The sequence below is a fragment of the Nycticebus coucang genome, chromosome 9 (genome assembly GCF_027406575.1).
Source record: "Nycticebus coucang isolate mNycCou1 chromosome 9, mNycCou1.pri, whole genome shotgun sequence".
Classification (NCBI taxonomy): domain Eukaryota; kingdom Metazoa; phylum Chordata; class Mammalia; order Primates; family Lorisidae; genus Nycticebus; species Nycticebus coucang.
The window spans coordinates 107,172,457-107,192,479 of NC_069788.1; the positions used below are offsets into that span (position 1 = coordinate 107,172,457).

At 46.9% G+C, this 20,023-nt stretch overlaps 1 protein-coding gene across 15 annotated transcripts in view; it reads right to left on the reverse strand.

The window, feature by feature from the left end:
* The window catches only part of NRXN3 (neurexin 3), a 1,789,915-nt gene extending 1,770,538 nt beyond the window's left edge, over nt 1-19,377 (reverse strand). For 14 of the 15 annotated variants that reach the window (XM_053602388.1, XM_053602378.1, XM_053602377.1 and 11 more), the window contains exon 1: nt 19,096-19,348. The gene's annotated coding sequence lies outside the window, so the exon portion shown is untranslated. Of the gene's footprint in view, nt 1-19,095 lie in introns of all 15 variants that reach the window. The other variant, XM_053602374.1, reaches the window with a different exon arrangement.
* Between the last annotated feature and the right edge of the window lie 646 nt (nt 19,378-20,023).

Below are 20,023 nucleotides of genomic sequence, written 5' to 3' on the forward strand. Positions count from 1 at the left end.
AGGATCACTCCAGTCTGCTGTGTGGAGCAATAGACACACACAGTCAAGGGTGGGAGCAGAACAGCAAGGAAGTCACGGCCATAATCCAGGCAAGCGCGGTGGTGGGGGCGGCTTGGACCACAGAGCTAAGACGTACGCTCATGTTCTGGGCCCATTTTTAAAAGAGAGCTGACAGGATTTGCTGGTAGATGGAATGTGGGATGTGAGAGCAAGAAAAGAGTTGAAAACGATTCTAAGTCTGGTAGGTCTGAACAAGTAGGTGGGTGGAGTTGCCTGTTTCTAAATTAGAGAAGACTGGGAGGAACAGACCAGGCCAGGAGGTAGAATCAAAAGATGTCAAAGAGTGTGAGATCTGAGCTGAATTAGTGTCAGACTAACAGGTAGAGGCAATGCTCAAGCAGACACACATGCAAATTTGAGTTCAGTGAGAGGTCCAGGCCAGGCACCCTTCTGAGAGCACGAAAGGAGATGGTTCACTGATGATTCCTCATTCATGTTCCCAGCCAACCTGTGGGGTGGGTGTGACTCTATTCCTATCTTGTAGATGACAAATCTGAGATTCTGAGAGGGGAAGTAACTTGCACAAAGTTTGCACACACAGAATAGACTCACCTGCATTCATACCTGAGCTTCTCTGATTCCAAAGCCTAAATCTGATGAAAGAATCCAGATTATAGTAACCAGATAGCCAAGAACTCAATGGACATGGCAGGCCAAACCTTTCCTGTTCCGTAGTTTGCTGTTGTCCTTGTTGCCCAGGCTTCCCTGGCATCAATGCCAAAGTGATTAGCTCTTGCACCTGGGCCTTGCTTTTCTGATTTGTCTCTCAAATCAGACCTGAAATCAGTCTCTAAACACAGCCCTGTAGCCCCAGTGCCCATCAGTTCTGCTGGCTCTCTGTCAGGGTTTATGCCTCTGTTCCAAGTGACTGCTCTACACTTGGGAGGTAACCTTGAGCCTGGAAAGCCTATGACCTTGACCTCAGGACAGCTCCTACCACTATGAGGCCTTGATCAAATCACTTGGCATCTAAGCCTCTGTTTCCCCAACGTTTAGGGAGTAGGAAAGGAGTTAGACTCTGAAAATATGTAGAAAGGGCAAGTTTTTTCTTTATACAAATACCCTATAGTAGAAAAGCCTTGGATCCTACAGTCTTGTTTTGAATCCTGTATCTAACACTTACTAGCTGAGGAGCCATGAGAAATTTAATCCCTCCATCCTATGTCTCCATCTCTAAAACTAGGTTTACAAAATCAGCCTCACAGGGGGCTGTGGGGAGCAGTCATATGGCATATGGGTGTTGCCTGTGTGCTAATTTACTGAGTGCTCATTTCAGAAAAAGTCCAAGAGCACACACCAAGTTGGTCGTGAAGTTGTAATTAGGGCCCAAGTTCCCCAACTTCACCTACGATGCCCCTTCTTCCACAGCACACTTGGAAGATTCTAGCATGTTCCACTCAGCTATCCAACGATTTCTTGTACCTCCTTCCTCAACCTGCCCCCCACACACACAAAAACTAAAATCCTAACAGCTCACTTTTCTTTCTTTCTTTCTTTCTTTTTTTGTAGAGACAGGGTCTCACTTTATCGCCCTCGGTAGAGTACCATGGCGTCACACAGCTCACAGCAACCTCCAGCTCTTAGGCTTAGGCGATTCTCTTGCCTCAGCCTCCTGAGTACCTGGGACCACAAGCGCCTGCCACAACACCCAGCTATTTTTTTTGTTGCAGTTTGGCCAGGGCTGGGTTTGAACCCGCCACCCTTGGTATAAGGGGTGGTGCCTGTGGTTCAGTGGGTAGGGCACTGCCCCTAACAGCTCACTTTTCCACTTAGCCCTATTCTCACTTTAACTCCTACTTCCAAGGAAAGCCTGGGTAGAGGATACTAAGAAGGAAAGAGAAAAATGAAAAGAAGTCTCCATACCTGCCCCATCCTTCACCAGAACCAGAGGCTTTCTATTAGCAGAATTTGGCCAACACAAAATCATGATTATCACCATCATTATTATACCAAGAAGAACCACAGTGTGGTAAGAGTCGAGTGTGGATTCTGACATCAGACCATGTGGGTACCAGTCCTGGCCATACCAACTACTGGTTGGATGAACTCGGACAAGTCACTTAATTCTACATCATCCCCAGCTAAAAGATTATGGCATTACCTCCGATTTATACAGAATAGCCCATACACTCAAGAGGTGAACTAATAATTTAACTAGTAAATAAAAATCAGGGATTTTCTTACCCCAAGTCTGCATGAGTGACCCCAAAGCTCATGCTTTCCCCTCTCATGTTTTCCCTTCCACATCTTGAAACTCAGAGTATGGCAGGCTTTGAGTCCAAAAACTCTTAGATTTACATCTCCCTTGCTCACTGAGTGATGTTAGACTAATTACTTAACCTCTCTGAGCTTGTTTTTCTCATCTGTGACATGAAGACACTGACAGCTACTATGGACTATCATGAGGATCTGGACAGCAGCACAGAAATCAGTGTGTACACAAAATAGCCCTCAATAACTCAGAGCTTTATGCTCACTGCTACCTCAGGGGTGCCTCAAAACAAGAAGAAGACATGTGTCTAAGATGGTCCTGGTACAGAGTAGGTCTTCCATGATTGTTTTCTGAAATTTACGAGGCAAGTGTCCAAGGCCATATGGCTTATGAATGACAAAACTGATATTCAAACCCAGTTATTTTGCCGTTTCCTAAGTCTAGGGCTCACTCAAAAGTCAGGTCAGAGCAGCACGAGCATCTGAAATCAGGGACCACCTTGTTCCTGCCACCATCCTCTGCTTTCTTCCCCTTACTCCAGCTTCATTTTCAGCTGCCTGGACAAATCAACACACAGGAGGAAAATCAAGTTAGAAAAGCCCTCTTTCACTAGCACAGGGTGCAACCCCTCCCCAGCAAAAAGCCTCTGCTTCCATTCCAGGGAACAGAAAACAAAAGCATCCTACTGACTATGAGACCTGAAGCAAATTAATTCTCTAAACAAACAGTCCGGAGCACAGGAGCACATTAACAGCCCAGTGAGGGCCAGCTAAATGCAAAGGGAAACCAGCACAGTAATTCTGAACACATCAGATCTCCGAGGAAATGGCGGTGTCCTGAAGATGTCTATCAATCAAAGCTGACACTGGAGGACCTGTGCACTCACGGACTGCACAAAGAGCAAAAAACTAAAATCCGGAAAGCACCAACTCGGCCTGGGAAGCCGGGAAGCATGAAGCCCTTCAGCAGTATTTTGCAGAATGCACCAACCCTCAGGCTTCCCTGAAAGATTCCTAGCCCCGTCTCTCTGAAGAATGACAAAACCCACAGGAGGACCCACAAAGGCCAGGGCAGTCCTTTGCAGTCACCCTCTTGCTCTGCCTTCCTCCTTGCAACCCACGTGCCAACATGAGTCAGACTCACTCACATGGACCCTATTCTGGCCTTAGTTCAAGGGCCCAGCTTGGTGGCTTCTGCTGAGGCAGCACAGCCAGTGTCAGCCAGGCAGCATCTTCCCTGCCCCTGGTTCTACCAAATCCAGGAATCACCCCACCTCCCGAGTTCTGACCCATAGCAAAGGTTAACAAGCCACCCCATATGCATAAGTCCCATGCTCCAGGGACGTACAGACTAAGTCCAAAGGTCTTTCTTTGTCCCCTCTCCTGCAGCTCCTACACCCTCCAGCCCCCACACCTGGTTCTGTTCACTATGCACCCCACCGCTATGGCTAGAAGAGGTTGCTCCACTCCCAGCCCCAGGGGCATCCATTGTAATTGGTCCAGGGAGAGACTTGTGACCCAAAATAAAGCAGGAAACTTTTGCTCAGTGGCTTGGGGGAGAGCTGTTCTCTCTCAGTTCTAAAGGTGAGGTGTGCCACAGTGAGGTCTAGAGTGGCAGAACCATGTCAGTGCAACGAGCAGAGCAACCTTTGGGCCCTTATATTACCAGATATCCCTAGAAAGAACCAAAGGTCCATTCTCTAAAATTTTAGTTACAAAAACCCCGCCCCCTAAAAATCCCATAATGATAGAACCAGATTAAGTGAGGGGTTTTGCAAAAGAGAGCATTCTAGCTTCCAAAACTAAATAAAAAGTTAGCGTTTCCCCCCCGCTCCAGGCCTCCTTTTGTTCACTCTTTATTTCCTGGGTAAAAGGACCACATCTTCTATTCCTGGAATTCCCACTATTCCAGGTTCTTTAAAACCCTGCCTACACAAACCTTCCCAACTCCATCTCTCACCCAGCCCTCCACCAGTGTGCTCTCAAGTTTGATACCCTGTGTATTTGGGAGAATTCCTCAATTTCCTTTCTTTCTTCATGCTATTTCCTTGGCCTGTCATCCTTAGTTCTCTCTTCCCATCTGCTGATAACATCCTTTGAATTCTACCTCTGTGGTGAAGCCTTCCTCACACTCCCGGCAGGAAGACATCCTCCCAGCCCCCGCTCCATGGAAACCCATGGATCCAGGCCTCCTGCCGTGATTACATACATTCATATTGTCCTTCACCAGAGAATATCAACTATTACTCTTCTCTGCCTTCCCAGCACTAAATACATGCCCTTGGCAAAGGAAATGCCCAACAGGTATTTTCAGAATTGAATTTGTGGAAGCCACACCATGCCAGCTCAATCTGTAAGCCCTTTATAGAGGGCACTCCCTCCTCTCAACCTCCCAGACCTCTGTGGAACCTCGGATGTGCATTTCAGAGATGATTAAATCAAAGCTGTATCTCAAACCTTAAAACACAGTATCCAAACTCAGGCAAGGCCAGCAGAGTCCCTCCACCCACCCAGAAGGGGCTGTGCCATTTTTATAAAACCCCACCTATCTGTGCAATGCCCCTTAACTCAGTTCCACAGGCTCTGGTCACAGTTCTGCCACCGACCACCTGTGTGTCCTTGGACAAGTTATCTAAGCACAACTCACAATCATCTCTACATTGAAGGAAAACTAGCCATGATCTAAAGTCCCACTCACTCTCCAAGGTGCTGCGATTCCATGTTGGAGAATGGACTCTCACCTCTCCTAATACTTTTGAAGAAATCCCAGCTTCCAAAACTAAATAAAAAGTTAGAGTTTTTCCCCCTCTCCAGGTGTCCTTTGCTTCACTCCTTATTTCTGGGGTAAAAGGACCACATCTTCTCCCAAGGAGTCTAACATGGTACTGCCTTAGGTGCCAAGGAAAGAACTCAACAGTCTTTTCTTTCCTCTCAAGACATAAGACTTGAGATGCCAAATTTGCCAACGGCTTCATTACACCCAAAAGCTAAATCTGGAAGCTCAAAGCATGAGTGGCTGTTGTGGAAAAGTGTTCATGAGGCATCTTTAAGTGAAAAAATCAGGCTAGTGTGACAGTTTCCAAAATGTGATTTCAGTGCCTGGCAGAGAGTGGGCGCTCAATTAGTACTTGTTAAATGAGTGAATGAACATCTTTAAAAACAAAATAACACACTCTGGATTGCAGATGCTTAGAAATAAGTCTGGAAAGATAGATATCGAAATTCTCCCATTGGTTATCTCTGGAGGGGGGATTTATGAGTGATTATTTTTATTTTTGTTTTTGGTATTTTTCTAAATGTTCTATAACAAACGTATTATTTTGTAAAAGGAAAAGCATTAGCTTGCTTTTCTAAGGAGTTGATTTTAAAAAATAAATAAATATATAACTACACATACAAAGAAGCAAAAGAAAAAAGTGACTGTCATCCAAACTCCGCAACCCACACACGAGGCAACCTTCTTACTTCCCACACATCCACCCCTTTTTGGAGAAAGCTTCCCTGCCTTCCCTTATCTATCTTGAGTTCAGGAATCTGGAGAGACTCAAACGATTGCTTTCAAATGGTAGCCTGTTCAGAATCATAGCCCAGTACAGAGACAGCCCCTGTTACACCAAAACCTAGAGAAACTGAGACAAAAAGCTAGCCTGCCCACTTCCAGCTTCCCCCCTTGCAAGAACCATCCCTTCTAGCCAGCCTCCTTTCCTCCTCCGCTGCTATGAGCTACCCAGCAGGTGAGGTCCAGGTGGCCCTGACAGGGCAGGGCAGAGGTCCTCCATCGGCAAACCACGTCAGCCCACTGACCAAAACCCAGAGCCCTGGCTCCAAACCCAGCTCTGCCACATCCGGCTGCTTCCTTTGCAAAGTCATGGAACTTCCCAAACCCTTGCCTTCCTTACCTACGAAGGGGATAACAATTCGTATATATCCTAGTTGCCAAGGGGATTTGGTGAGATAATTTTGGCAAAGCGTTTTGCACAGTGCCTGGCATCTAAGAGCTCCACATGTGCCCAAGACTATCAGGACTTCCTTGATGTCTCTGCTTTTTTTATGTTTTCTGACCCCCTCCTGTCCTTCAGCTCTCAGCAAAAATGCCAGGTCCTCACAGCCACCTCCTGCTACCAAGGTGGGATGCTGTAAGAGATAGGAGAGTCAGACAGGCTTCCGTTTTGGTCCCAGCCTGGACAACCTCTCCATGCTTCAGTTTCCCCTTCTGTAACAAGGCAACAATAATAACACTACCTCCCTCCAAGATTTACGGTGATGTGTATGAAACCCTTACAACAGGGCCTATATATAGTGCACGCGTGGCAAATGTTATTATAGCCATCGTTTCCCCCCCAACTCCATCTTTATAAATTAGGTCTTCATAATTCTGAGAGTTCCCCATACTTTTCCTTTAAAACATTCATTATACCTAATGTGTAAGTATATACTTATTTGTGTTGTCTAATATCTTTCCTTCCTCCTAAGTTTAAATTCCACAAGGGATAAACCAAAAGTCTCTCTCAATTGTGGCTGTATTCTCTGCGCCTGGTACGGTGCCTGGATATAGTAGGTGTTTAATAAATATCTGTTGGATGAATAAATGAATGAAAATATGAATTGAATATTAGTGTTGGCAGGGGTGATCACCACAGTCCCTTCCAGCTCTGAGACTCTCCAACTAGTCTCTATTTTTTGACAGCTTTAGAAGAAAAGTTTCAAACAAACCCCAGAGAAGCTGTTTTGCCAGTCCCTGGGGGAAGACTGGTGATGGTTACTGCTGACAGGCTCCTGAACACTCAAGTTGTGTAGAGATTTACTCTGATTTTTTTCTCAAACCTGAGAAGAGAGTCTGCCACATTTCTAGGTCGGGATCATCCTCTCCTCCCTCAGGGCTACCCGTACACAGAACACTAAAAAACCAGCCACTGCAGTGGGCAGAAGGCCTCAGGACAGGTGAGCCACAGCTAGGCCTGAGCGAAGGAGACTAAATCTCAGAGAGCAACAGGTGACCACAGTCACCAGGGTCCTCCTCCTTTCTACTCTCACAAAGACAGGGGACTTCACAAAAGCATGGATAAAGGGGAGGTGGGGCTGGCCCCAGGGGTCATCACCTCACCCAGCCACAGGAAGGCCTTGCTTTCCATGCAGATTCCTGGGTCCCACCCTGGAACTCCTAAATCGGATCTGGAGGTGAGAATTTGAATACTGCAAACGCCTTCTAGCCATGCTGATGCATATACCAAAGTCTGAAAGCTGCTATTCTAAAGAGAAGAAAACTGATCAATACGGGATAAGCATTGTCCTGCTGGATATTGGGGGGACAATTATTATGACCAATTACCTCCACATTTCTCATCTATCTGCAAAGAGAAGCTGGTCCAGACTTCCAACACTTGCTTTGCTGGAGCGAGCTTTGCTTGCTTTTACTGTCCCAAACCACCAGTTAGCAAGTCTTGTGGAGTCATCTGGGGAACTTTAAGATATAATGACGCTGGGCTCTCTAAAGACACTAATTTCATCAGTATGAGGGGTGGCGATTTTAATATGGTGATTCTAACATGTGGCAACATTTGAGAACTACAGCTCCAGCCTACATTCACCACCTGGTTCCAACCACCACAACACCCAGAACAGGCTTCTCCCCATCAGAGCTGCCACTGGCTGAGAAAGAAGGAACAGTGGGGTCCACACCACAAGACCCTGGGATTTCTCAGGCCCATGGCCTGGCCAGAGGGTCCATCCTAAAACTCCATGTCTTTATTTCCTAGAAGGTATGGGCAACTTGCTGAGCCAACACCCACATCCTCAGTGTGTCTGAGACAATAGAACACAGCTATAAGGAGATCCCAAAGCCCTTTTACTGGCTTGGCGCCCATAGCTCAGTGAGTAGGGCGCTGGCCACATACACCAAAGGTGGCAGGTTCAAGCCCGGCCCAGGCCTCCTAAACACCAATGACAACTGCAACCAAAAAATAGCCTGGTGTTGTGGCAGGTGCCTGTAGTCCCAGCTACTCGGGAGGCTGAGGCAAGAGAATCACTTAAACCCAAGAATTTGAGGTTGCTGTGAGCTGTGATGTCACAGCACTCTACTGAAGGTGATATAGTGAGACTCTGTCCCAAAACACATTTTTTTAAAGCCTTTTTACCCAAGTTTTATCCCAGCTCCACCATTTACCAACTCTGTAATCTCAGGCACATTTAACTTCCCCAAGCCCCACTTTCCCCATGTGCAAAATGGGAATACATCACCTAACACTTATTCACTGAATCCTCACAACTTTATATGCAACCCACTTAACTTAATGCAGTTGCTGCCACATTGTAAAATCTCAAGCTTAGCTAATGAGAAAATATCAAATGAGTATGCCTGGTGTTAAGATGGTTCATTTGCCCTCCCCCCTGCCTTAAAAGGGCTTGGACTTCTAGGTGGCTCTTCTGCCAGTCTTGGATACTTTCAACTCTTCGAGGGTCCCTTTTCTTGCCAAGATTTTCCAACTCTTTGTCCTTGAACTTATTACACTGGAGCCTCAGTTTCTTCATCTACAAAGTGGGAATATAAAGGTATCTACTCCTATGTTTATTTAAAGCACCACTGAGGAAACATACAAGGCCTGGTACACAGCAACATAAACCAAAGATGCTGAGGATGGTGGAAAACAACTGTTCTTTCCGCCCAACCCCGAACTGAGGTTCTACAAAGACGCCTTCCCGTCTGCCCTGGCAGCCAACAGGAAGACACCTCCTGAAAGTATCAGGTGGTTAGTTAATCTCCCCAAGGGGAGCTGGCAATTCCAAACTGGGAGCAGAGGGAAGAGGCCGCCCCAGCTCCCTCCCACCCCTTCTGGGGTGATGCTGGAGAATGCTGACTCCAGCTTGGGGCCCCCTCATCTGCTCCCCATTTGCCTCACTCCATTTAGCTCTGGCAATCCAATTCCCTTTCCTCCACCCAGAAATCGATGTTTAATTAACACATTATTGAAAAAATAAACACAGTCTTCAATGGGACCACAAGGAAGCTAATGCAGCTCAGCTTGGGGGAGACCGTCCCCTACATCAGGAAAGGGCTCTTCCCCTAGTCCCTGCATCTCAACCAAGAAAAAGTTTCTTCTTTCTCCCTGGAGTCCTCTAGCCTGGTGGATACTGCTTCTTCCCCTGGTGCTCCCTCCTCTCTCCCTGTCTCCAGGTGGCAAACCTCCCAGACCTTCTTGCCCTTTACCCTATGACACTGAGGCAAGGGGCAGACGCATTGGCCATTCACATATTACTGCTCCATGGGGAAAAGAGGGATCTCCTTCTGGACACCCCCTGCCTCTACCAGTGGGATGTGGATGGTCCCATCTCCTCCACCGCAGACCAGAACCAGCACTCCTCCACCTCAGAGGGCAGCAGCTGTCATGCCCTGGCTGAGGCAGTGGGGAGCCCCAGAGGGCTGACTACAGGGAGGACCCCCAGAGGCCTTGTCAAGCCCAGACCTTAGGATCTGATCTAAGAACTCCTTCTGGGGCCTTTCCTCTTCCAGCCCCAGCTGAGGTGCTCCATTTATGCCTCTCTTCTCCATGGTTCAGGGTGGAGGACAGTGCAAGGTCTCCAGATTCAGACTCAAGTGTTTTCCCAAGGTCTGCTACTTATTACTGTGTGATTCAAAGCATGCTATTTAACCCCTGTCTCTGCTATTTTATTTGTAAGACAAATGAGGAGAACACCCATCTACACGAAATGTAGTGGAGTGCAAGGCTGCACTAACAGCAGGTCCCTCACACTGAGGCCAGGCCCAGGTCACAAAGCAAGGTGTTTCTGGTGCTCTACCTTCCACCATCTACCACCGTCCCAATCCTCCTAAGCTCCCTCCTCAGACAATGCGCCTAAAGTAAGGAAGAGGGTAACTGAGACATTATGGGAAACCCCAAGTGCCATCAGAGAGAGCCAGCAGCTCCTTCCTGCTCAGCCTGCAATGCCTCTGACTGGCAGCACCATCTACAGAAAGTCCCAGAATTGTGAGCCTGACTAGCTGGCAGGTGGCCAGCTCTTAGAATCAAGTCCCCAGACTTGGCAGACCATGGAATGGGCCCACAGAGGTGGTGTGGTACAGCAGTTGGTCAAGACTAGGTTTGACAAAAGCATATAGTGGGGAAAAGAATCCCTATTCAACCAAGGTGCCTGGAGAGTTAGATAACCACAAGTAAAGACTACACCTGGACCCATAACTTTCACCACTTACAAAAATTGACTCAAGATGGATAAAAGATTTAAATCTAAGACATGAAATGATAAAAATCTTAGAATAAAGTGTGGGGGAAACTCTTGATGATGTTGGACTGTGGAAAGTTTTTATGACAAAGACTTCAATCTCAAAAACAAAAATAAACAAATGGTACTTAAATTAAGATGAAAAGCTTCTGCACAGCTAAGGATACAACAAATTAAAGCAAAAAGACAACCTTCAGAATGGGAAAAGATATTTGCATGGTATGAATCTGACAAAGGGTTGATAACTAGAATCTACAGAGAACTCAAATTAATCAACAAAAAAAGAGCAAAAAATCCTATCTACCACTGATCATCAGAGAAATGCAAATCAAAACCACCCTGAGATACCATCTAACCTCAGTGAAAACAGCCCACATCACAAAGTCTCAAAGCCGCAGATGCAGGCATGGATGTGGAGAGAGGAGAACACTTTTACACTGTTGGTGGGACTGCAAACTAATACAACCTCTTTGGAAGGATGTGTGGAGAATCCTCAGAGAACTCAAATTAGACCTCTCATTTGACCCTGCAATCCCACATCTAGGCATCTACCCAGAAGAAAAAAAAAATCATTTTGTCATAAGAAAGACATTTGCACTAGATTGTTTATCACAGCTCAATTTACAGTTGCCAAAATGTGGAAACAACCTGAATGCCCACCAACCTAGGAATGGATTAATAAACAGTGGTATATGTATACCATGGAATACTACTCAGCCATCTTAAAAAAGATGGAGACTTTATATCTTTTGCATTAACTCGGATGGAGTTGAAACACATTTTCCTTAGTAAAGTATCACAAGAATGGAGCAGCAAGAATCCAATATACTCAATACTAATAAGGAGCCAGTAGACAATCTAATACCTGCCCACATAGGAGAAAAACTCAATTCAATTCAAGGCGGGGGTAGGTGGAACCACAGGGTAGGAGGGGGTGGGGGTGGGGAATGGAATGCCCCCATTGAATGGGCACAATGTTAGTGTATATGGCACACCTCTTGGGGGCAGGATACAATGATAAAAGAGACTCTACCAAACAAATGCAAACATTGTAAACTAATGCTTCATACCCTCACATTAACATGGAACACTAATTTTTTTTAAAAAGTTATTTTCGATGACTCAGGCACACTGTGGTGCCACAAAAGAAAAAAAGACTAGGTTTGAATCGTGACTCATCACTTCCTACCCAAGTAACCCTGGACATGTCACTTAGCTTCTTTAGTTACTTTATTTGTAAGAAAAAGATAATAGTACCTACTTTATATGACGGTTGGAAGATTAAGGGAGATAACGCACAGCAAAAGCTCGGCATAGTATCTGGCACATAGCCAAGACTCAAATGTTGGCTAGTGGAAGCAGCTTTAGAAATAGTAGTTAAGAGAGTAGTAGTAGCCATGTTGGAGATCCAGATCTTAATCCTCACCAGGGAAAGACTACTCCCTGCCACCTGCTTGCCCTATAAATGGATTTCCTTCACAGACAGACTCCCTTCTCTCTATCCCATTAAGAGAAAGTGGGTGATGCCATCTCAAGGAAGGATGACCATGTATTTTATCATCCAAACCGGGACACTTTGAGAGTTAATAATTATACTAGGACAAAGGCCCAAAAGGGACTGTCTCCACAAATGAGGGCACCTGGCTACACTATCTCAAGGTCAAACAGAAATGGCTTCATGGCCTCCTTCAAGGTCTTAGCAAGGGTAAAGTTTCCCTAGTTCTCAGAATCCACTTTGCTCTAGCTTTCCCCCTCCAAAAATAGTCACACCCACAGTTGGCTAAAATGTCTAAACCCTTCTCCCATTCAAGATCAAGGCCAAACTCAGAGTAAACCAGAGAGACTGGCAGAAGGCCTCCTCCCACATTTTATGACATCATGCTCCCCAGCCAGCCTCAAGCAACACACAAATCCAACACACTGGGGCCATGCCTCCCTTCCTGAGAAACAAGGGCCAAACTAGTCTGGGAGAAGCCACCAGCTCCCAGGTCATCAGGATCCAGACACCAGCTGCTTGGGACTCTGTATGGAGCCAATGTTGTATTGGCTCTTGAGGGGCAGGGCTAGGTGAGATTGAGAACCTTGAGCATCCCACTGGTGTCCTTTCCTCCAGAATGTTCAGAGGACAACGTTGGCCAGCACTTGGAGATCTTAGAATGAAGCCGACCAGGACTCTTCTAGCCATAAAACCCTGAAGAATCCTCTTCCCAACTCCCTACAACTCTGCAGTAGTTGAATCTGCCCTCCTTAGAAGCACATCTACTGCCCATCCGCTCCACCAAGGCCTCACTCCATTGTGATCAGGCAAGAGGAGAACTCAGAGGCTGCCTCAGGCAGATACCATAGCAGCAGCCAAGCACCCACAGGCCACATGATGGTGGGGAGGAGCACCACCTTGGCAGCGACGAAACCTGGATTCTAGCTTTGTCTCCATCAAATGTGGCTCATACCTGTGGACAAGCCTTTCAGTCTCTCCAGGCCTCAGTTTTCTCATCCATACTTGAATAAGACAATGAATGCCTCATTTTGCCTCTAACAATATAAGGATCACATGCTTGGGCACTGGAATAAGGCAGATCTTCATTCAAATCCTTGATCTGTCACTTCACTAGGGGACTTGTCTAAGTCTCAGTCTCCTCCTCAGTCAACGGCAGGTAGTAATAGTATGTTGCATGGAGTCATTAGGAGAATTAAAGAGATATTGTCTGTTTAAAGAAAATTCCGTTTAGAACTTAATATATAGTAAGTACCTTAGAAATCTCAGTCATATCACTACTATTACTACAACTGAGACAACGACGGTGATGGTGAATGGGTGATATCTGAGAGATCAAGGAGCCAGGAACAGAGAAACCTTGCTACGGAACAGAAAGTTTAGCACAAGGGTCCCAACCCACAGCCTGGGGGTCTTGCACTGATTTTGTGAGGACTTCTTCTGCTTATCGGTGGTGTCAGATATCATGAAAAGTATGCATGGACTTTTTTTGTTGTTAATGAGCTTTCCTTAGCGTTTGTGTATTTACTGCATGGCCCAAGACCAGGTTTATTTTTCCAATGTTTGGCAGAAAAGAAAAAAGGCAGGACACTTTAACACTTTGCAATTCCTCCAGCAGACCTGGACCTGTTGGGAGAGCTAAAACAACCACAGGCAAAGTTCATCTCCCCCCAGAAGATAGGTCTCTAGGTGCTAAAGAAGAAAAGAGGACTCTAACACCAAAACCATGTGGTTCTTTCTGCCAATCAATGAATATTTGTTGGGCACGTACTACGTCCTAGGAAATGTTCTAGGCACTGAGAACACTGCAATGATCAAAAACAGACAGAGTCTCTGACCTCAAGGAGCTTGCATTCTAGAGAGAGAAACAGACAAGATCCATCTTAAATGCTTCAAGATAAAATATAACTTTAAGTAGTGATTAACCAATTAAAATTAAAGACAAAGTAATGGGCTGGAAAGCAGCCAGGGGAGTAGAGTAATGGGACTATCTTAGAAAGCTGGTCAGGAAAGACCCCTCTGAGGATTATCCTTTGAGGAATGAACCTGCAATGGGGCCAGAGCAGGCCCCATGCAGAGGCCCTGCCAAATCCCAGCAGGCCACCTGTGGCTGGTCCAGCCATGCCACCACACCTGCTTCATCTGAAGAGCAGCCAGAGCTGGCCCTCAAGGGTCAGTGCTGCAGTGCGACCGTTCTTCCCCCAGCAGGTGCATGCTTGGGCACGTGGGGCCTGACCGTAGCGGGAACAGACACACCGGCTGGCACACTTCTAGGTGACGAGCACTGGAAGGGAGGCTTCTCCTTATCCACACTCAAGGGGTCATGTAAGGAGAACACAGCTGGGCATCCCACAAGCAATCTCTTGTCTGCATTATGTACACTAGTTCGCCCCTGAGGCATCCTACTCCCCATTTGTCCCCTTTCCCTGGCAATGACGTAACCCCTTCTCCTTGAGTCCTCAAGGTCAGTTCCAGGAAGGAAAAGGGAAGCTAGAAAGGTAGGACAGTCAGGACAGTCGGCATTTTGCTCTGAGGATTTTTTTCTCTTTGAGGCAAAATATTTTCCAATTTCACTTATAATTGCTAATAAAAAGGGTCACACCTTCAGCTAAAGAAGGAAAAATGGCATCTGGTATTTAAAGCAGCCAGTACCCAGGAGAACACAGAGGCCTGGGCTGCTATCATGGCTAAGGGCGATTTCAGCTCCTTTGGGCTGCAGTCTCTAACAAGGCCGCGCAGCATAAGAGGTGGCTGCTAACGGGCGAGCAGGGCCATCCTCCCGAGCTCAGCCCAAGGCTCTGGCAAAGCAGCGGAGGAAACCCTCAGTTTCACCCACCTTGTCCCTTTTCCCCCTTCGATGTGCACCTGCCCACCAGTCATCCCCGAGCCACCCACCCACGGACTTGCTCGGTGGACACAGGGATCTCATTTGAGGCTTCCTGCTGGAAGCAGGAGCAGTTTCTCCCCCTCTACCCTCTTCTCAACTACCTTGAAGACTCCATTCCTCTCTCTCTCCCACTAAACACCCCTGCTTTTTGCTTTCCTCCCCCCTAAGTGAGGGACAAGAGGCTCCCTTCCTCTGTCACTCCCACACTTCTCCAGAGCCACCGTGTTGTTGGGGACGTGCATAGCCAACAACCACAGCCACACAGCACAAAGAGGCAGGCAGCCTACTGCTTGAACCACACGCACAGTGTTGACAATCCCGTTGTCCAATTGGAGACACACCGGTGCTTGACAAAACACAAACACCCTTCCCATCCCCACCCAAAAGGCAACACAAAGGCCACCAAGAATTTCAAGACCCAGCATCATCGGTAGAGCAGAGCACTGGGTCAGACAAAGACATCGTTCCATCCTCCCAACGAACCATGACAAGTCTCTAGGATATTCTGCAGTGCCCTCTGGTTTGACACAGCCCACTGATCAGAGCTGTGTGTGCTGGCGTGTGTGAGAAAGTGCACACATGTATATTGGGGAGGGGGGCTGGGGTTCTACTGTTCAGGCATCAAATCTCCCCAGAGGTAACCCAGTCAGACGCTGCCTTCCCTGTGTAACCTTCCTCCCATACACCGCAAACATACATTTCATGGATGGTTAAATTGGATCATTATCACCCAGTGTTATTTGGCAAAAAAAAAATATATTAATGTCATTTGCCCCATTCCAATCCCCCTCCTTGCCAGGTCCCCTCCCTCAAAGACTCTCCAACATGTTAATCCCATGAACTGCGACACACTACAGCTTTCGGGACAGAATAATGGCGAGAAGGAAGAGGAGAGCGGTTACGGAGAGAAAAAGAAGCTCTAGTGTGACTGCAGTCCCCTTACGAAGATGGGGACAGCAGCATGGTGGAGGTAGAGTGGGGGAAAAGATGAAGGGGAGTGAGACAGGATGGAATCAAGCCCTTGGGCGCCTGTGTGTGCTAGAGGGACTGTGTGTGCAAGAGCGTGTGCCCGTGTGTGTGGATGTGCCGACTTAGCCCTCCTATCAGAGGGCTGCATCCGTGTGGCATGTAGGAGAGGCCATCGCACCACTGTTGTGTTGCAAAAAAAAAAAAAAAGAAAGAAAAAAGGGGTGAAAAGAGCCGCAGAGCCATCAGAATCAGAATTTTCTCATGGAGACTGAAAGGGCTGGAGGAAGGGGGGGCGGGATAGGGTAGGGAGAGTGCTGTGTGGAAATAGAAGGCAAGATCATGGCAGAATTGGGGGAGGACAGAAGGGGAAATTGGCGGTGGGGTGGAAAAAATTGCACGCACACAGAGACACCAACACACACAATACCCAAATGCCAACCCCACTGCTCCGGTGTTCATCCAACACTGACAACCTGTCCCCCATCTCCCCACCACCTCGCTGTGCCCCTAAAGCTGGAGCCGGTGGCTTTCCGTATCTCAGTTTTGCAGCAGTGGGCTAATTACAACCAAGCCCCCTCACCAAATTAACCCCTCCCTTCCCTCTCTTTTTTCTCCCTCTAAAAGGCCAATTGAAGAATAATGTGTTTTTAGAGATAATGGATTCTGTTTTTTCAAGAAGCGAGAGAAAGGGGGATGCAGGACAGAAATTCTGCAAACCGGTGACTTCCAACCTCACCTCTGTCTCCCCTCACATCTCCGTTCACTGTAGCATCTCATGTACCATCCCTCCAACCCACCATTCCCCTGTCCCCCACCACCCAAAAGAAAAGACCTTCCTACCATGCACATCGACAGACACACCAACCGCCACCCAATCTCAGTAGCCGATCTCAAAACCCAAGCATCAATCCACCTCGATACATCCCTTCCCTTATATAAGCAGCAAATCATCAACATAGTCAGTAGAAACGCAGCATTAAAAAGAAATCAACAAAAACGGAGACCAGACCTCCGTCAAATCCCCAATAATTAATAAAAGGGAGCTACCAGAGAAGCAAAAACGTAGTTGTCTCTCAAAATCTAGAATCCCTTTAGTTTCTGATTCCCCCCCGCTTTTTAAGAAGCAATTTTTTAAAATTATTATTTCACTAGAAAGCTCCAGAAAAAGAACATTCGCACCGTCCGGTTGTTTTAAAAAAAAAATTAACCCAGCCCTGTTGCTCACTTTAATAGCGAACTTCCAGCGTCCAGCCTTTTTCCCCTCTTCCAGAAGGAAGACTGACTCTCAGGATGAACCCCGGGCTGCAGAAAATGGGCCAAGAGCCCTTACTCCACTCCCCAACAAGAAAAAAAATCAAACAATAGGAATATCTCTGCACAACCAGCACCCGTCTGAAATATCGTTTGCCCCGATAAGACTTAGGCAGATTAAGCCCCAAGATTAAAAAAAAAAAAAATACCAGCCTTGCTTCATCTCTCTCCCCTCCATCCTTCCATCACGTACCCAGTAGCCCTTAGATAAACTTGCCCATCATAACCAGCGGGACCATTTTAACTTGAAAGGCAATGCAGAAGCCCTTGAACGATGAAGGGAGGCTCTACTCAGAACGGCAGATTAATAAAGGGCTAGTTCTTCAGGCTCCCCAGACTAACCTCCAGGTGCCCCCAGATAGACTATCCTGGGTACCAAGTCACCCAGCGCACTGGGAGTTCAAATTTCCATTGGAACCTTCATCACAAAGGCAAACGGTCATCTGACCCCTGAAACTACACCGTCCTCCAGGTGTTGACAAGGAGTGCCCTCTCACTCCCAGGGCCACCCTCGGGAGCCAGGGCAGAGAAAGAATTAAGAATGTTCAGTGTCTTGTAGTAGGAAAAGAGAAACTACCTCCCCAAAGCGGGAACAGCCGGAGGGAGTGAGAGGAGGACGGCTCTTGTTCTACCAGCTCTCTTATTTAGTCTGACTATGTCTGGCTCTGTCCTAGGCTAGCTCTCGCTGATCTCTGACCTTTGCATTTAAAAAAAATATATATTAAAAATAGATATCAGAAAAGAGGGCCCCTACTTTGCTAAATAATAGCAAAAATATAATTTTCTCATTGCATGACGGTATTTCTACATCCAAATTAAAAGAGGCAGGCATCTGATGAAGGAAGGGAAAAATTTATTTTTTTTAACAAGTAATCACAGGGTAAGTCACCTGCAAAGCAGCCAAGCCCTTAGGTTGGTATTACATCACTGGCCTAGGAAGGGATGGCGGGGTGGGGGGACAGATTTTTGTTTTCTTTGTTATCAGGATGATGTTTCTAAAGCAGTTAAGTTTTATGGTTAAAAAAGAGAGAGGGCACGAGCTGAAACTCTGGGTACAACACAATGCCTTCAAAAAACAATACATTGAACCGGGCTTTAAGGTCACTGAGAGCTTGCAAAACCCACAGTGCTTACACAGAGTGGAAGTTTTCAAGCAAGCCTGCTACTAAATCATTAATATAAACAAATGGAAGGCAGAGGAGGAAGATTCCCTTGTAACTGATCCAAACAGGAGCGCACACGCACACACACACATACACACACTCACACACTCCCTTTTCACCTTCTCCAAGTATGCCCACCTTCACGACAAGCTAGCAGGAGTCCAATCTGAATTTTCAGACTCAAGAACCACCTCCTCACACCCCCTCAAAAAAAAAAAAAATCATACACACACTTACATACGCTTAATTCCTTACAGCTGGGGAAATCCCTGTTTCAATTCAATTTTATTTTCCTGTGATCCTCGGAGCATCCCTTCTTTTTCTTATTGGAACAAGTCCTTCCCCAGAAACCAAAATAAATAAATAAATAAAGTGCAAAGTGGTTACAAATTGTCAAAAAAAAGTGTCTGCCCAAAATGAAGTGATGGGCACACATCACTTCAAACTAACGATCCAAGCAAATAGGAGAAAGACTAAAAAAATTGATAATAATAAATCTAAAGCATTCTCTGACTTTTCCAACATCTGGAGGAGAAGGACGCAACTTCCAGCAGAAACTGAAGGAAAAGAAAGGCAGTCGAAAGCCATTTCCACAGTCAGCCAAGGCTCTCTCTCCGATACAGTGTTCAAAAAAAAAAAAAATCTAGGTTGGTCGCTCCCAGCAGAAAACTTCTACCCTCTCAGGAGTCAACCTCTTCCCAGAATGGACAGGAACCTTGAGTTGTCTCACACCCTGCCTGCCTTCCTGTCCCCACAAACCTTACCTTTCCAGTTGAACAGAAGATTTGGGATCTGTCTGTTTGATGTTTAAACAACTGAGTTTGCTGGTTATGTTTCCTCTTTGGGAAGGTTCAAATTCCAGAATCTTTTTCTCTCCTTTTCTTTTTTGCTCTCTCTAGGAGGGAGTGGCAGGGAAGGTAGGAGGTGCGAAAGCAGGTCCTAGGTGGCTGGAGATGCCCGCGGCTGTGAGAGGGGAGAACGGGATGTCTCTCCCTCTCAGTGAGTTGCATGCGAGATGTGTAGGGCTGAGCGCTGAGCCTGAGACTGCCGAGGAGCCCAGGAATTTCACGCACTCCAGAGCCGGCCCCTCCCTCTCCCACACAGACCCCGGCATTTAAAGAGACAGTCAGGCCGCCTGGCTCAGGGCTTCACCTCCTCCCTGACTGTTTTGCAAACAGCTGAGAAGATATAATCTGGGAGGGGCACTCCGCAGCTCCCTAGGAGTGAGAGGCAGGGTCTGAGCTCAGCTTTTCTCTCAACGCAGCCTGAGAAGAGAGTTCTTCCCCTAGAACAAGGACAGGAATTCAAATAAAGACAAAATCTTCATTTACAGCTTCTGAGAACTGAACTACATCCCCACTGCTCAGGATGTGTGTTTCGTTGCAGATTGAGGGAGTGGAGAGGATGCTAACCTACAAATGTGCCTCAGTTTCCCCGAGTAGTTTCTCCTTCTTGCAAAATCAGGGCAACCCTTGAGCGTTTGGTGGAGGTCAGGGCTGTAACTAGGCCACCAATCCATTCCTTCAATAAGCACTTTGCCTGCTTAGGACAAGGCACAGAGCAGGGGGCTGGGGACACTGACGTGAAGGTGACAAATGGGCCTCCCCCTAAAGGCCTCTAGTAGCAAAGGCAGACTTAGGCACAACCAACCAATCCCAGGGGACTGGCGGCAAGCTGAGAGACACAGGCAGG